Genomic DNA, 15,187 nt, shown 5'->3' on the forward strand with positions numbered 1-15,187 from the left:
TCAATGTAGCGCACTTCCCTTCCAAGGAACCCAAGAGCAGGAGAGGGGGCAAGCCCCACCGGTAGCCAGGGTGTCAATCGCTGCACACAACACACTAGCGGGTCTTATCAGGAACACTCGAGACCACGATCACCCTCCGCGTTGCAAACCGCTTACCAGGCATACCTGAAGTCTTCCTTGAAACAGCGTTGCAAGGAGATCCATCGGCCGCCGGCAGTCTCCGGGGTAGGTCGAAGCCAGCCCGTACGTCTGCAGGTAGAGCCGAGCTCACAATCAACAACAGGCACCGGCGTAAACCTTTGTAGGGCTGCTCAAGGGGCGCCAGCACCAATCTCCGATCGGCCGTCTCTGGCCGCGTCCAATCATAAGTCCCGGTCTGGGTCACCGGGCGAAGATGGCCGGTCGGAGCCGATGTTGTTCAGTCGCGCTCCGGCTGCTGCGCCACTCGAGGTCCCGGCTCACTCATTGCAAGGGCCGGGAAGTTTGGGACGACGGATCTCGGCCATCAGGGGCAGATTTCGTGCCGGAGTAACACAGCCGGGCTCCACAGGCACTCATCTATACTTGGCCGCAATCGGGATGCAGGATCGACGCCAGGATGGTATGGGCGAAGACCTCATTGTTAATTCATTGTTTGGGCTCTGAGGGACAAGAAGTCTTTGAGCACCTTCCTGAACTCTCTGATAGTAAATGTAAATAGTGACTCTGCCGCACTTAATGAATACGAAATCTGCATCAAAAAGTTGGACTTGCACTACCTTCCGAAAGTGAGTACTGTCCTTGAACAATATCACTTCGGGAGAAGAATGCAAGGGCAGGATGAGTCGGTCGAACAGTACATAACTATCTTGCGCAATTGGCTTCCACTTGCAATTTTCGTGCAGCTTTAGAAGAGCGCTTAAGAGATCAGTTCATTTTGGGATGCGCCCTCGACAAAACGAGAGACGCAAAAAGACACGCCATCATTGGCAGTTCTGATCATAGCCAAAAGTCACAAGCATTCAAAAGCATTCATTGATATTATATGCAAAGACAGTTCAGCTGATAAACAGGAGAACATTGATGTCAAGGTGGTGGGGGATAGATCCGTTAAACTGAAATCAGGCCCCACTTCAAAGCCCTTTAACACAAAGAATTTTCAGGGGAAGTTCTTCAGGTGTGGCAACGCTGGCCACATGGCCAACTTTAAAGACTGCCCAGGCTGGAAGGCACATGCAAAACTTGTGGGAGAAAAGGTCACATTTCCAAGTGCTGCAGAACGGGCAAAGAGCATAATAAACTCAGGGAAGTTGATCTTTATAGGGAGGATTTGGAAGAAATCAATATTCTCCAAGTCACTGGGAATGATAGTGATGGTACTTAGGAGCTAGTTTTGATCAATGATGCTCCTGTGAGCATGCTCTTTGACTCTGGGGCCAAGATAACACTAGTACCCGAAACATTTTATGAGCGTAGTCTGCTGGGCAAAGTCACCGTGTTGAAACCAGACATTTGGCCAAAAGGTCATGGTGGGGTGACAATTGAGTTGCTGGGTTATTTCTGGGGCACAATAGACTTCAATGGGAGAGTCATCCCAGGTAAAATCTATGTTTTGATGAAGGGGGACTCACTCAATAGTTGGCTCCATCAACTTGATCTACATATCTTCCTTGATCCCAATTAGACTCCCTTGGGCTGCCTAAAAGAATTACCACCAGTGAGGGTTGTTAATAATGCCAATCGAGACTGGCTCAAGGAATTCCCTGAGGTCTTTGCTGGTGAACTGGGTTGTCTCAAAAACTATGTACATTGAATAAAGGTCAAACCTAACACTGTACCAAAAACAGCTAAGGTCAGTAATGTACCTCTGTTAGTAAGGGCGAGCCTGAAAGTTGAATTAGACATGCCCTTTGCCAAGGGCATCATTCAAGAAGGTGAAGCAAAGGAGTTGGTCTCTCTAGTTGTTATGGCCCGCAAAGTTAATGGGGAGGCCAGGCTCTGTGTTGACTTGAGGGAGCTCAACAAAGCAGTTATTGTTGATCACTTCCCTTTACCCAACATAACTGACAAGCTGTGTTCTCTTGAGGGGTAAGGCACTTTTCTTCCTTAACTTGACCTCCGCCTATCACCAAGTCAGGCTTTACTCCTCTTCCAAGGACCTCACCTCCTTCGTAACACCCTTTGGTACCTTTAGATTTATAAAAATGCCTTTCAGACTAATTTCTGCGGCCTCAGTTTTTCAGAGGGCGATGGAGGGCATTCTTGGAGGCCTTCAGGGTGTCAAGGTGTACCAAGATGATGTGTCCATTTTTCGTGTGAATCTTGAGGAGCATGATTGAAGGCTGAGGTCAGTATTGAAGAAGTTATGCGATGCTGGCCTCACCCTTAGGACAGACAAGTGCAAATTTGATGTCAAAGAAATAGAGTATCTAGGGCATTTTGTGTCCGCTGTAGGCATCAAACCCAAAGCATCACTGGTAAACACCATTTGTAATTTGTGCATACCTTTAAACATAGAAGAGTTGGTAAAGTTCCTAGGCATGGCTGAATTCTATCACAAGCTAGTTCCGATCTTCACAAGGAAAACCTCTTGTTTGAGGTCTCCCCTCAGGAAGGGAAGCAAATTTGTTTGGTCCAAGGACTGTGAGGAAGAGTTTGAGTGCATTCAGAAACATATGAATGATGCACCGTGTCTAGGAAGTTTTGACCCCACAAAAGTATCATATCTCATGACTGATGCCAGCTCAAAGGGGTTAGGAGCAGTTCTTTTGCAGAAGGTTGATGGGGAGGATAAAACAATTATTTTTGCCCTTGAGGGGTGCTGAATGTAACTATTCTGTTCTGGAGAAAGTAGCTCTGGGTGTTTTCTGGGCAGTGCGCAAGCTGAGAAAATATTTGTGCAGGAAAAGGTTCTGAATACTTACTGACCACAGATCTCTTAGGGAGGTCTTTTCCAAGAAAGGCATTAACTTTGTTTCCCATAGGATACGGAAGTGCGTTGTGGCCCTACAAGAATTTGACATCTCATATGTTGGCCTGGGCGGTAAATTCCGTTGCACTCACGGAGTTTGCGGAATTTGGGTAATTTTGCATTCTGCAGAGAATGCGGAGTTGCCAAAAATTCCACACTCCACAGCTTCGGTGAAGTTTTTAATTGTTCGCGCTTTCAAAATGCGTGTTCACAAAATATTTCCCCCGAGCACGCAAACAGCATTCACGAACAGGAAAAAAACATCACGAACGTGCGGAACAAGCAATTCTGCGTGTCCATGGAACTCTGCACATCCTCACAGAGATTTTTTACCATTTCGCTGAGCTTTGCATAGCACGACTGCCCAAATTCCGCCCACCCCTATATGTACCTGTTTCCAATAATATCCTGGCAGACTCTCTGTCAAGACTCGAGGGTGAGGCATGTGCAACAACAGATGATGTTGAGTGGCTTGGAGGTGAAGAACTGGAAGAAGGAATTCATGTATGTGATTAGTGAAGGGTTGATTTCTGAGAGGGAGTGGAGGGAACATATCATGAACGATTTTGACTTTCAGAAAGTCATAACCATGGTCACAGGTGGTTGGTGTGAGGAGAAGGACTGTGAAGAGGTCCTCAAGAGCTTTTGGCACGTTAGGGAAAATCTGGCGGTGATGGATGGTCTCCGCATGCGTGGTAGTAAGTTGGTTGCACCCCATGCACAAGGGATAAGCTGGTAAAGAGTGTTCATGCCTCACACATGGGCATTGTCAAGACAAAGGAAAGAATCAGGGAAGCATATTGGTGGCCTGCCATAGATGTGTATGTAGAGACGTTGCTGTGTGAATGTGCTGAATGTGTGTGTTGTGACAGGATATTGCAGTGCAGGACGCAAACTATGGTTATTAGGGAACAGGCTAATGGTCCCTGGATGGACATTTCAATAAATATTTTGGGACCTATGAAGTTGAAGACTCAGGATCTGTATGTGATCGTAATGTAATGTAATGTAATTTGACTTATATAGCGCACAAATCACCCGAAGGTCTCAGGGCGCTTGCTTAGGGAACCCGTCCTGGTATTCCCTTGTGAGATACCCCCGGCAGGGTATCCACAAGGTGAAAGCCAGGCATCCCGCCGCGAGGGGCCGTAGTGGAGATTAAGCAAGCTATTGCCCAGAGTCGCAGAGTGTGACCCTGTGAGTTGAGTAGGCACCGGCGCGAGAATTAACGAGTCCGTGGAATTTTTTTTGAGCCCGAGACCCTGCCGCGTCGGGAATCGAACCCTAGTCCACGGCCGCTCTCAGCCTCCGGGTCTGCCGCCTCTAACCACTGAGCCACACTTCTCCATCGTGTGTATAGATATGTTTTCCCGTTGGCCTGACATCAAGGTGGTTAATTCCGTTGAGACTGGTCTAATGATCGAGCTTCTAGAAGAGCTATTTGAATGCAAGGGTATCCCCTCAACACTCTTGTTAGACAATGGTGTTCAGTTCACGTCCTCAGTCATGGAAGAGCTTCTGAGTTCCAGGGGGATCAAGCATAAGAAGGCGGTCCTGTACCATCCACAAAGCAATGGTGTGGTGGAAAGGTTTATCAAGGTTCTTAAAGAGACTCTGCAAAAAGCTGTTGCCTGTGGTGAGAGTTGGGAGTTGGCCATGAGGAAGAAAGTTTGCAACTATAGGTTCACTTCTCATTTGTCCACTGGTGAAACTCGCTTTCGTTTATTTAAAGGAAGGGTCGCCAACATAGAGGTCACTCTGTTGTGGGTAACGACCAAAAGAACATTGGCGGATGGAAAGGTGAGCAGCATGGAGGGCTGGAGAGAGAGAGATAAATTGGTGATGAAACAAAGAAAGATCTGGTATGATAAAAGGAAGGCTGTGAAGAGTATGGTGGTCGACGTGGGAGACTGGGTCAAGATTAAATCTCCCAGGAGAGGCTGAGGCAGATCAAAATTCAGTCATCGGTTTAAGGTTATCAAGGTTTTAAAAAATGCAATAAAGACCAATGACCATAGAATTTAGAATTTAAGTAGAGTGGCGAAGTTTCAAGCTAGATCTAGTTTTGATACCAGCACTGCAACTGGTGGGCTTGATTCGGGCTCGGAGGTGGAAAAGCCGTTTGCACGAGAAAGGCTCTGGTCGTTTGCAGGATTGTGTTTCTTAAAGTGAGCGCATTTCCCATTTGCCATGCACTCCCATTTCCTCCTTGCCTTCGCTCTATTATGTTCTTTGTATCCTTTGCATTCATAGTTAAGTTTCCCTTTATTGTCTTTAAATTTAGAATGGGTAAGGTGGGAGAAGGTATGATGTCCTGTGTTATGATATTCTGGAATGTGGGGATGGTTGCTAGGTGGTGGGCTGGAATTGAGGCATTTGTCAGTTGCTCTTAGTTTGATGATGGATGGAGTTTCTGTAGTTGTGATACTTAAATAAACCTCTCTTGAACCCCACCGTACAATCTAATGTGCTTTCTGGAAGGACACACGTCTACAGCAATGTTTTTTAACTTGTAAAGCATAGGACAAAAACATTGTAGTATGTATTAATTTTAAAGCCATTCAACCACACCCCAGTGTTATGCAAGTGAAAAAATGTGGTACTCGAAATTGTACCAACCTCAAGTAACTGTGACCCTGGCATGGCAAAGTGTGTCTAATGAGCACATTGTGTAGCTAATGTACACTGCAACTTATATATGACACATGTGAACCTTGCGCTGAAAGTGCACGTGAAAGGGGCAGCGCTACAGTGAACATGTGTTGGAAGGGTAAGCATAACTTGGATATTATGAACCTAGCATGGCAATGTGTGGCGGACTGAAGAATTATAATACTGGCATGGCAATATGCACTTAACTGTGTAAGTGTGAACCTGACATGACAGTTTGAATCCTACTGAGGAAATGTGAAACTTGCATTGAAATGCTTACCTGTATCAGGGAAAACAATTGACAACTTTAACTTGTGCACAATAACTCATGTACACATGTTGACAATAAATTTGACAAGATAGACATTTGGACTTAATGCAAGGGATAATAATTCTTGCACACATTGACATCATGACAATATGCAAGTGTTAACATCTCGAGCAGCTTGAAATAACTTTATTTGTTTCTACCATCATGGATAAAAGATAATCATCATGTGCATTACACATGTTCCTTCCATTGTGGCATATCAGGAATTTACAAGACTGATGCCAAAGAGCCCCCTCTGATATATCACAGGCCTCCCAGAAAAAAAAACATCATGATGTGAGCCACACTGGGGTAGAGCTAGAAGGCAAAGGCAGCCCCCCTTTACCTCAACCCAGCCCATAAGCAACACCAAAAGCAATTGGACTAAGTTTAATTCAACACCAGGTGACAAAGGCTTTTCCATGATCTTTGTTTTTACGACATTTTAGACCACAGGGTGTGTGGGTTACTGGTGTACATGCACTCCCCCAAACCCAAAGCTATTTTCACCAGGAATGCACCACATGTGTAACAAGTCAACATATTCCCAGCAGAAACTAGACAGCCGGTCTCAATCATACAGAGGGGCACCGGTGTGGGCACAACATACCAAATCCGTTCCTCATGGCTAGTGGCAAAGGAGTACCCAGGCAATTAACATACTCTTCACTTTGATCCATACCTCGAATACCATTGCGTGAAGCAAAGCCTGTAAGCTCTACCTACCCCACCCTAGATGAGGTCTCTTCATTCCACCTTTTGTCCATCTATCTCTGCATCCTTTACGCCTTTCTTGCATCCATCCATTTACGCATCTTTTCATGCTTCCATCCTTCCTTTACCATTCTGTGCATACTCCCTTTCATCATTACAATCTTCCATACACCCTTTTACTCACACTTCCATCCATTCATCCATGATCTTGCCATCCATACATTTAATCATTTTCAACCATATATCACTTCACCCTCCATTTATCATCACACCCATCCATCCATACTTCCATTCATCCATCCACGCATGCATTCAGTCTTTCATGATTCCGGCCATTCTTTCTTTCACCCACACATACAAATGTTATTTTACACTTCACCTTCAGTCCTTTCACCCTTGCATCCATCTTTTAATGCTGTTAGCCCTTACGTCTTTTCATATGTCCTTCAATTTACTCTTTCTTCCAGCCTGCTCGCTCTCTCTCCCACACTGTCAGTAGTGTAGCCAGTGTAGCGTGTAACCTAGTGCAGAAAGGAAATGAGCCCCTGAAACTACTTGAATTATACAATACACATATAAACAGGGTTCAGTGAGCCCCTCAGATACTTCCTGCACCAATGGAAGCTACAGCCCTGCACACTCTTTCTCTCGTGCTCTCATTTCATCTTTTGGGCCTGCCTCCTTTACAGTGAATGACTTTGCATCCCTATTGTGGGTTTCCCTCACTTCGCGCCACATTATACCTGCACCAGGTATAATGTATGCAAGGGGGGCATTTTGACGCAAGAAAGGGTCATGGAAGTGACGCAGTGAAATCTATAAGATTTCACTACGCCATGTCTTGGCCGCTAATGCGTCAAAATCTTACGCCTGCTTCATGGCAGGCGTAAGACTGACGCAGGCACTAAGAACATGGCACTTGCCCATGTGAAAGTGCACATTGGTGGAGTTGCGTCACTTTTGTGACACACTCCAGCAATGCGTCATTTTTGTGCCTACAGATACGTCAGAAATACTGACGTATCTGTAACTCCTTACGACATATTATAAATATGACGCATCAATCATGACGCAAGGAGTGTGCACTGAGTAGTGACGCATCGCCTATTTTCACGCAGCGATGCATCATTTCTCATAAATGAGGCCCATTGTGTTTGTAAGAACTTTTGTCTGCAGAGTTGCAGACAAAACACGCTCATAATTATGTGTCATTACCCCCACTCCATTTAAGCTCTAAAGCAGGGTGTTTATGATACCACTGCCTAGAAGTATTGTATTATTGAATGACCTTGTGCTGTGTACAAATGCCTTAAATTTACAATTGCAATCTGTATCTGGAGCAAGCATCAGACGACCCCTCTATCTTTCTTGGGTGGATGCATAGTACATATATTCTGGCTACCTATAATTCCTTGAACACTCTCATGCATTGGCATACTTCTCTGTTGCTGCTAGTTTGACAAATAATCAGCCTGCCTATAGGCCCATGGTCATTCTATACTTTCTTCTTGCTCTTGGGTGGAGTCTAGGCAGGTCTGCTCTGGTTGCCTGTAACTGGTGCACTCCTTTTGATCACTCGTCATCACTGCTGATTGCATTCTATTTGCCTTGGATGGCTGTATGCAGTTCAAGCCTGTCGGGCCTCACCTGTAAATTTGGGAGATCTTATAGTGCTAAACCATGCTTGTTGATATGGAGCATGTGGTGGAGCACACATCTAATGTAGCTAGGTAGATCCTAATGTGACCTGCTCAAACATTCACAGCAATACATTAATATAAATGTCTTTTTTGCACGTATTCCATTTCCCACTCTTCTTCATGCTATTAAACATATACATGGAAAGATCTAATAAAAGATAAGAGCATCATCTGATCCATCACGCACAATACTGAAACAGAGGCGACACTGCAGTGTACCATTCTTCCAACAAAGTGTCTCTCAAACAAGATTCATTTTGGAAACCATATGCAGATAAATGCAGGATATTATATTGTGACTGGAAAAGACTCTAGACAAATGGATTATTTGTTAGGAAAAGAATCCAGCAGAGATGGTATTGGACAAACATGCCTCAACAGTTTCAGTCCCCATGTACCATAAAGAGATGCATACTGCTCAATAAGCCTACTGATTGCTAAATCAGAATGCCTTGGATTGAGGGAGAGAGTTGAAATGGGTCTCATGTATCACATATTCAGTTAATTTCCTAAGCAGTACTGCACCTTTATTGGGGATTCATAATTCAAGCCTTCTATGTTAAAAGCAATATGCGACTCATAGCAGGTTTGCTTCATCAGAAAGAGCGGGATCTGTTATGTGTATCTAGTTAATTTCATGATATTGAAGCTATACCAGACGACAATTTTCTACTGCTTTTTGAGGAATTTGCTAGTTTAATATCAAGCGCACACTTCAGGATTTTTCAAAATAACTTTTTTTTTCATAGTATGGCCACTTTTATACATTTCAGGAACTTTTTAAAAGTATTTTACCTAATTTTGACATGCTATTTTAGAAACATTTTTAAGTAATCTACTTTTATAAATATATTTCTTTCATTTGCTGCTAAACCTAGCTCTGGCATAATGGACAGTTTTGGCATTTGGAGAGGTTCTTTAGATGCCACCCACAATCCCTTGTGTTATAATCCAAATCATTTACCAACATCTCCCATTCCAAGAGAAAAAGAAAGAAAAATGTCTGCTCACTTAACTCATGGTACTGATGTGAATAGAGCCTTGTTGACAAACAAAAGCATCAAGGTCATCCCAGCAGCAATGCCATTAATCTAAATAGGGATAAGCCATCCCAACCCCTTCTTAAATCTTATTCATGCAGTAGGTTTGGTGACTGTGAGAGGGCCTTCAGCTCAGAATGGTACAAAACCAGACCATAACTACAATACTCTGTTAGTCTGAATGAAGGCTTTTGTTCCCCATGTTGTGTAAATGCTAATGGGAAATATTATAAAGATACAGTTTTTACTGTAATTGACTTCCGTAACTAGAAAAGTGCCCTGGCATCTGACACACATTTTGCTAAACACGTGGCCAGACAAACACACACATATGCTGTACTATAACAGAGGCATATAAGAGAGTGGAAAAAAGGAGATACAATTGCTTTTTTACTAGACACAAAAGTCATAGAAAATAATTGATATTACTTAAAAAGCATTGGAGAAGTAGTCCAATTTCTTGGTGTTAACGAACACAGCAGATATTTTTGATTCAATATGTGGATTATTTTGAAAGCTTTTCCGATACAATTTGAAAAAAGATTAAAAGCTAGCCGAAACTATACACTCCATTTACCTCAATGCAAAATATACATATAAATGTATCCCAAATTTAATAATAGATACTTTAAGTGGTATGGTTCCCTCACAAATAAAAGATAAGTCCAAAAGTTGTGATTCAAAGGGTTTTTGTATTACAATTGATGGCACTTGTGATGAACGTATTATTAAAATCTGTCCCTCACGGTGCATTTTGTGAGCAAAGCCAAACCTGTGGAGCATTTAATTGATCTTTTACAGATGGAAGGAGTAGTTTCTGTCCTGTAACTCCAGTTCTGTAGTAGGGGTATCTCTGTTATAGTCATAATCTAGTGAATAGTCCCGCCCATGTGCGTGGACCCCGGCAATCAAAAATAATCTCTTAAGTTGTCAAAATAATGCAGAAACTGCAAAGACACTTAAGAGAGAATTTAAAGACAAATAATGCAGCCTATATCCACAGGCTACACTGTCCAGTACTTCAACTAGAAATTCCACCAAAAATCACCACACACAGCACAGCCTGCTAGTTTCTACCATAGAGAAACTTGCCTCCCCCAGTCAAAGACCCAGGAATGATAGAGAGGAAGGTAGGGACAGACAAGCCCCATAGGCTGCCATTATGTGGCTTAAATAGGATACTGTGCCTTTAAGAGAACTTTCCAGAACTTCTCCCAGTATCCCAGAATGCATAGCAGGTCCCTCTACTTTCAGTTCTTTTTGAAGGCGAAGCACGCCAGACCTGTCGCATTCTTTACACGATGAAAATCTCCACCGGGGAGGAGGGCGGGCGCTTATGACTATAACAGAGATACCCCTACTACAGAACTGGAGTTACAGGACAGAAACTACTCCTTCTGTAGTAGGGGATCTCTGTGTATAGTCATAATCTAGTGAATAGAATGGCAAGCCCATCCCCACACCAAAGCGGCGTTGGAGAATAAATACATAACGCCACTACTGTGCGAACAAATTCCGCAGCGAAGCCTGCCCAACCTGAGCGTCTGCCCTGGCGTCAGTGTCCAGGCAGTAATGCTTAGCAAAGGTATGAACCGACTTCCAAGTGGCTGCCTTGCAGATTTCCGCAATCGGCACATTACGGAGCAGAGCCGTCGTGGCAGCTTTGCCCCTGGTGGAATGAGCCTTAGGCTTACCTCCTAAGGTCTTATTAGCCTTTTGGTAACACAATTGAATGCAGGACACAATCCACCTAGAGATGGACTGCTTCGAGGTCGCAAGACCCGTCCTGACCGACCCATAATTGATGAACAACTGGTCAGACCTACGAATATCCTTGGTTTTATCCAGATAAAATTTCAACACCCTCCTAACATCCAGGGAATGAAGAGACTTCTCCGCTGGGGATGAAGGGTTTTGAAAAAACGTAGGCAAAGTTATCGTCTGGTTGACATGAAAATCAGAAATAACCTTGGGAAGAAATTTAGGGTGAGTACGCATAACAACCTTAGCAGCATGAAATACAGTATAAGGTTCATTACAACACAACGCCTGAATTTCACTCACCCTGCGGGCCGATGTAATGGCCACGAGGAACGCCGCCTTCCAGGACAGGTGCTGCAACGAAGCCTTATGAATAGGCTCAAAAGGCTCCTTCATCAATCTGGACAGCACCACATTCAATTCCCATGAAGGCGAGGGAAGCCTGACAGGAGGGAATACTTTCTTCAAACCTTCCAGAAAATCTTTGATCACAGGGATCTGGAAAAAGGAAGTCTGTGAAGGGCATTTCCTGTAGGCAGTCAATGCAGCAAGATGAACCTTAATGGAATGGACATTAAGGCCAGACTGCGCCAAATGCAAAAGGTAAGGAAGGATGACATCTTCCTTGCAGGTCGTAGGATCATGGTTCTTAGACTGGCACCAGATACAAAACCTCTTCCACTTGTAAGCGTATGAAGTCCGAGTGGAAGGTCTCTTAGACTCCTTCAGTATGTCCATGCAGTCATCGGGCAGATTCAGATGGCCATATTGCACTATCTCAGGAGCCATGCCGCCAAACTCAAAGACGAGAGGTTGGGGTGTAACATCCGTCCCCCGAACTTCGTGAGAAGGTCCGGCCTGCACGGCAACCGAATGTGAGGAAGGAGAGACCGGTGAAGCAGGTCCGTGAACCACCACTGCCTGGGCCACTCCGGGGCGATGAGTATCATCCGAGCTCTGGACCGGGCCAGCTTGATGAGTACCGCAGGAATCAGGGGAATGGGAGGAAAAGCGTACAGAAAGCTGTCCGTCCAGTCGATCCATAACGCATTCCCCAGCGTCCCTTGTTGGAAGTACCTGGAGGCGAAGTCTCTGCACTTGCTGTTTTCGGCGGTGGCGAACAAATCTACGTCTGGAGTTCCCCACCTTGCGAAGACTTCTCCTAGTACTTCGTCGTTCATGACCCATTCGTGGTTTTCCTGAAGCAGCCTGCTCAGCGCGTCTGCCTGAACATTCTGCACACCTGGTAGATGGGTGGCCGTTATCGTCAGTCCTCTGGCTAGGAGCCAGTGCCAGATCGTCTGCGCCTCCTGAGACAGAGTGCGCGATCTCGAGCCCCCCTGCTTGTTGAGGTAATACATCGTGGTGGTATTGTCCGTCTGTACAAGCAGAGAGTTGGTCTGGAAGGACGGAAGAAAGGCCTTCAGCGCCAAGTGAACAGCCCTGAGTTCCAGGAAATTGATGTGATACGTGGCCTCCGTCGGTGACCACGTGCCTGGAATCTGTAGAGTCCCGGAGTGCGCTCCCCATCCCAGAAGAGACGCATCCGTCACGACAGTCTGCCTGGGTATGTCCTTGTGAAAGGGAACCCCTTTGAGGAGATTCTCCGCCGAACACCACCACTTCAGAGACTGAACAGCATGCAGCGACAGTCGAATCTTGTCGTCCCAAGATCCTCTCCTCTGATCCAACTGGTCCTCCAAGCACTCCTGCAATGGTCTCATGTGCAGCCGTGCGTGTGGCGTCAGGAAGATACAAGAGGCCATCGATCCCAGTAGAGAAGACACCGTCCTCACTGTTGTAGATGGAGACGTCATGAGAGCCTGAGCCTTCCGAAGGAGTGATAATCGTCGCTCCTCCGAAGGAGACACGCTTGCTGACAGCGTATTGATGGAGGCTCCCAAGTACTGTATGCATTGGACCGGAGTCGGGACAGACTTGGCCATGTTGATGTGCAGCCCCAATTTGTTCAAGAGAACGCACGTCTTTGAAGTGTGCTCGCGCTTCCGAGAAGGAGGATGCCTTGATCAACCAATTGTCCAGGTACGGGTAGACGAACACCTTGTTCTTCCTCAGGTGTGCTGCTACCACCGCCATGCACTTCGAGAATGTTCTCGGCGCAGACTTCAGTCCGAATGGGAGTACTGTGTATTGATAGTGATTGGTGCCGACTTGGAACCGCAGGAACTTCCTGTGTTTGTGTGCAATGTGCACATGGAAGTAAGCATCCTGTAGGTCTATAGCGCAAAGCCAGTCTCCCTGTTGCAACTGAGGGTAAATCTGATGCAACGACAGCATGCAGAACTTTTCTCTGCGAATCCATTTGTTTGCCTGTCGCAAATCCAGAATGGGCCTGAACTCGTTCTTGTCCTTCTTGCGAACCAGGAAGAACCTGGAGTACAGACCTCTCCCTTTCTGAGACCGAGGTACGTCTTCTATCGCCCTTTTCCTCAACAGGATATCCGCTTCCGCCTGAAGCTCGCGCAGCTGAAACTGCGAGGTGACCAGGGGAATAGCTGGAGGAGGGCCGGTGAACCGAAGACTGTATCCATTGCAAACAATATTCAGCACCCACTTGTCCTGAGTAATTTTTCTCCACTCTGCCAGAAAAAGTTGTATGCTTCCCCCTACGGGAGTGGGTAACGGATCCGGGGGAAGTAAGTTCCTAGGGCCTAGACCCCGCCTGGCCCTTGGGCGCCGGAGCCGACTGCTGGCCTCCCCTGCCCTTCTGCCGCTTCTGGAACGGCTTCCGGAACTGCTGCTGCTGTTGCGAGTGCCCTGAAGCCTGTCCTCGTCCTCGGCCCTGTCCGCCGAACCGCCGTTGGAAAGGGCGGTACTGCTTCTTGGTCTCTTTGGGCTTTTTCAGGCCCACAGCCGTCAGCGTTTCGGCCTCCGCCTTCATGCGGGCCATTTCATCATCAGCATGTTTCCCGAAGAGGGTCTCACCGGAAAACGGCAGATTGGCCACCCTCTGCTGTGCGTCCGGTTTCAGGGACGTAAGCCGGAGCCATGCGTGGCGCCGTTGGTTGATCCCGTGGCAAAATCCGTGAGCCGCCAACAGGGAAGAGTCCGCAGCCGCGCTGATTATCTGGTTGGCCACCAGCATCCCCTCACTCAGGACTTCCATGAAGTCTTCACGCTGCTCCCGGGGCAAATGCTCCGCAAAGCGCTCAAGGGAGTCCCAGAGGGCGCGGTCGTAGCGACCCAACAGAGCCGTGGCACTCGCCGCTTTCATGGAGGTCGCGGAAGTACCACAAACTTTCCTCCCTGCCGAGTCCATCCATCTCGATTCCTTGTCCGGGGGAACCGTAGAGGTCGGGGTGGTGGCATGCTGCTTGCGGGCCGCCGTGACGATGACGGAGTCAGGCGGAGGCTCAGCCCTCAAAAAGGCCGGATCCGAGTCGGGAGCCCGGTACTTCTTTAGTAATCTCGACGGAGCCGCCCTCGCCACAGCCGGGGTGAGAAACAGAGCCATAGCAGGTTCTTCCAGGCCCGGCACCAGGGGCAGGAGAGGACGAGACAGATGCTTCTGATGTAGCGTCTCGAAGATGACCGATGTCTTCGGTGTAGGCACCGTCAGGGAAGTGCCGAGCTTCGCCGCGCCCCGCAACAGTACGTCCTGAAAGGCCACCAGGTCATCTATCGGGGACACTCTGGTGTCCGGTGACCCCGATAGGGTAGGCGAATAATCCCTGGTCCCAGAGGACCTCGTGTGCGAGCGAGATTCGCGCCTCCTATGGCGGTGCCTCGATCTCGTGGATGATCTGTGCCTCGAGCTCTCCTTTCGCCCAGAGCGAGAGCGAGACCTGCCAGCTCGTGGGCGCTCCTTTGGTTTGCTCGGAGGGGTCTTCCTCGGCTCATCACGAGGTGTCTTCGGTTCCTCCCGGGGTTTCGGTTTCGGAGTCCCCTTGGGAGGAGCAGGCAGGGACGGCAGGGAAGTGGACCTCGGCGGAGGAACCTTCGGCTGCGGTGCGGGCCCATGCGGAGGGACCGGAGGTGGAGAAGGGTCCCCTGAAGGCAGTGGTGGTTTGGGCGGAGGGTCCTCCTTAGGCACGGGGGG

Source organism: Lissotriton vulgaris, chromosome 3_1, assembly GCF_964263255.1.
Source record: "Lissotriton vulgaris chromosome 3_1, aLisVul1.2, whole genome shotgun sequence".
Taxonomy (NCBI): domain Eukaryota; kingdom Metazoa; phylum Chordata; class Amphibia; order Caudata; family Salamandridae; genus Lissotriton; species Lissotriton vulgaris.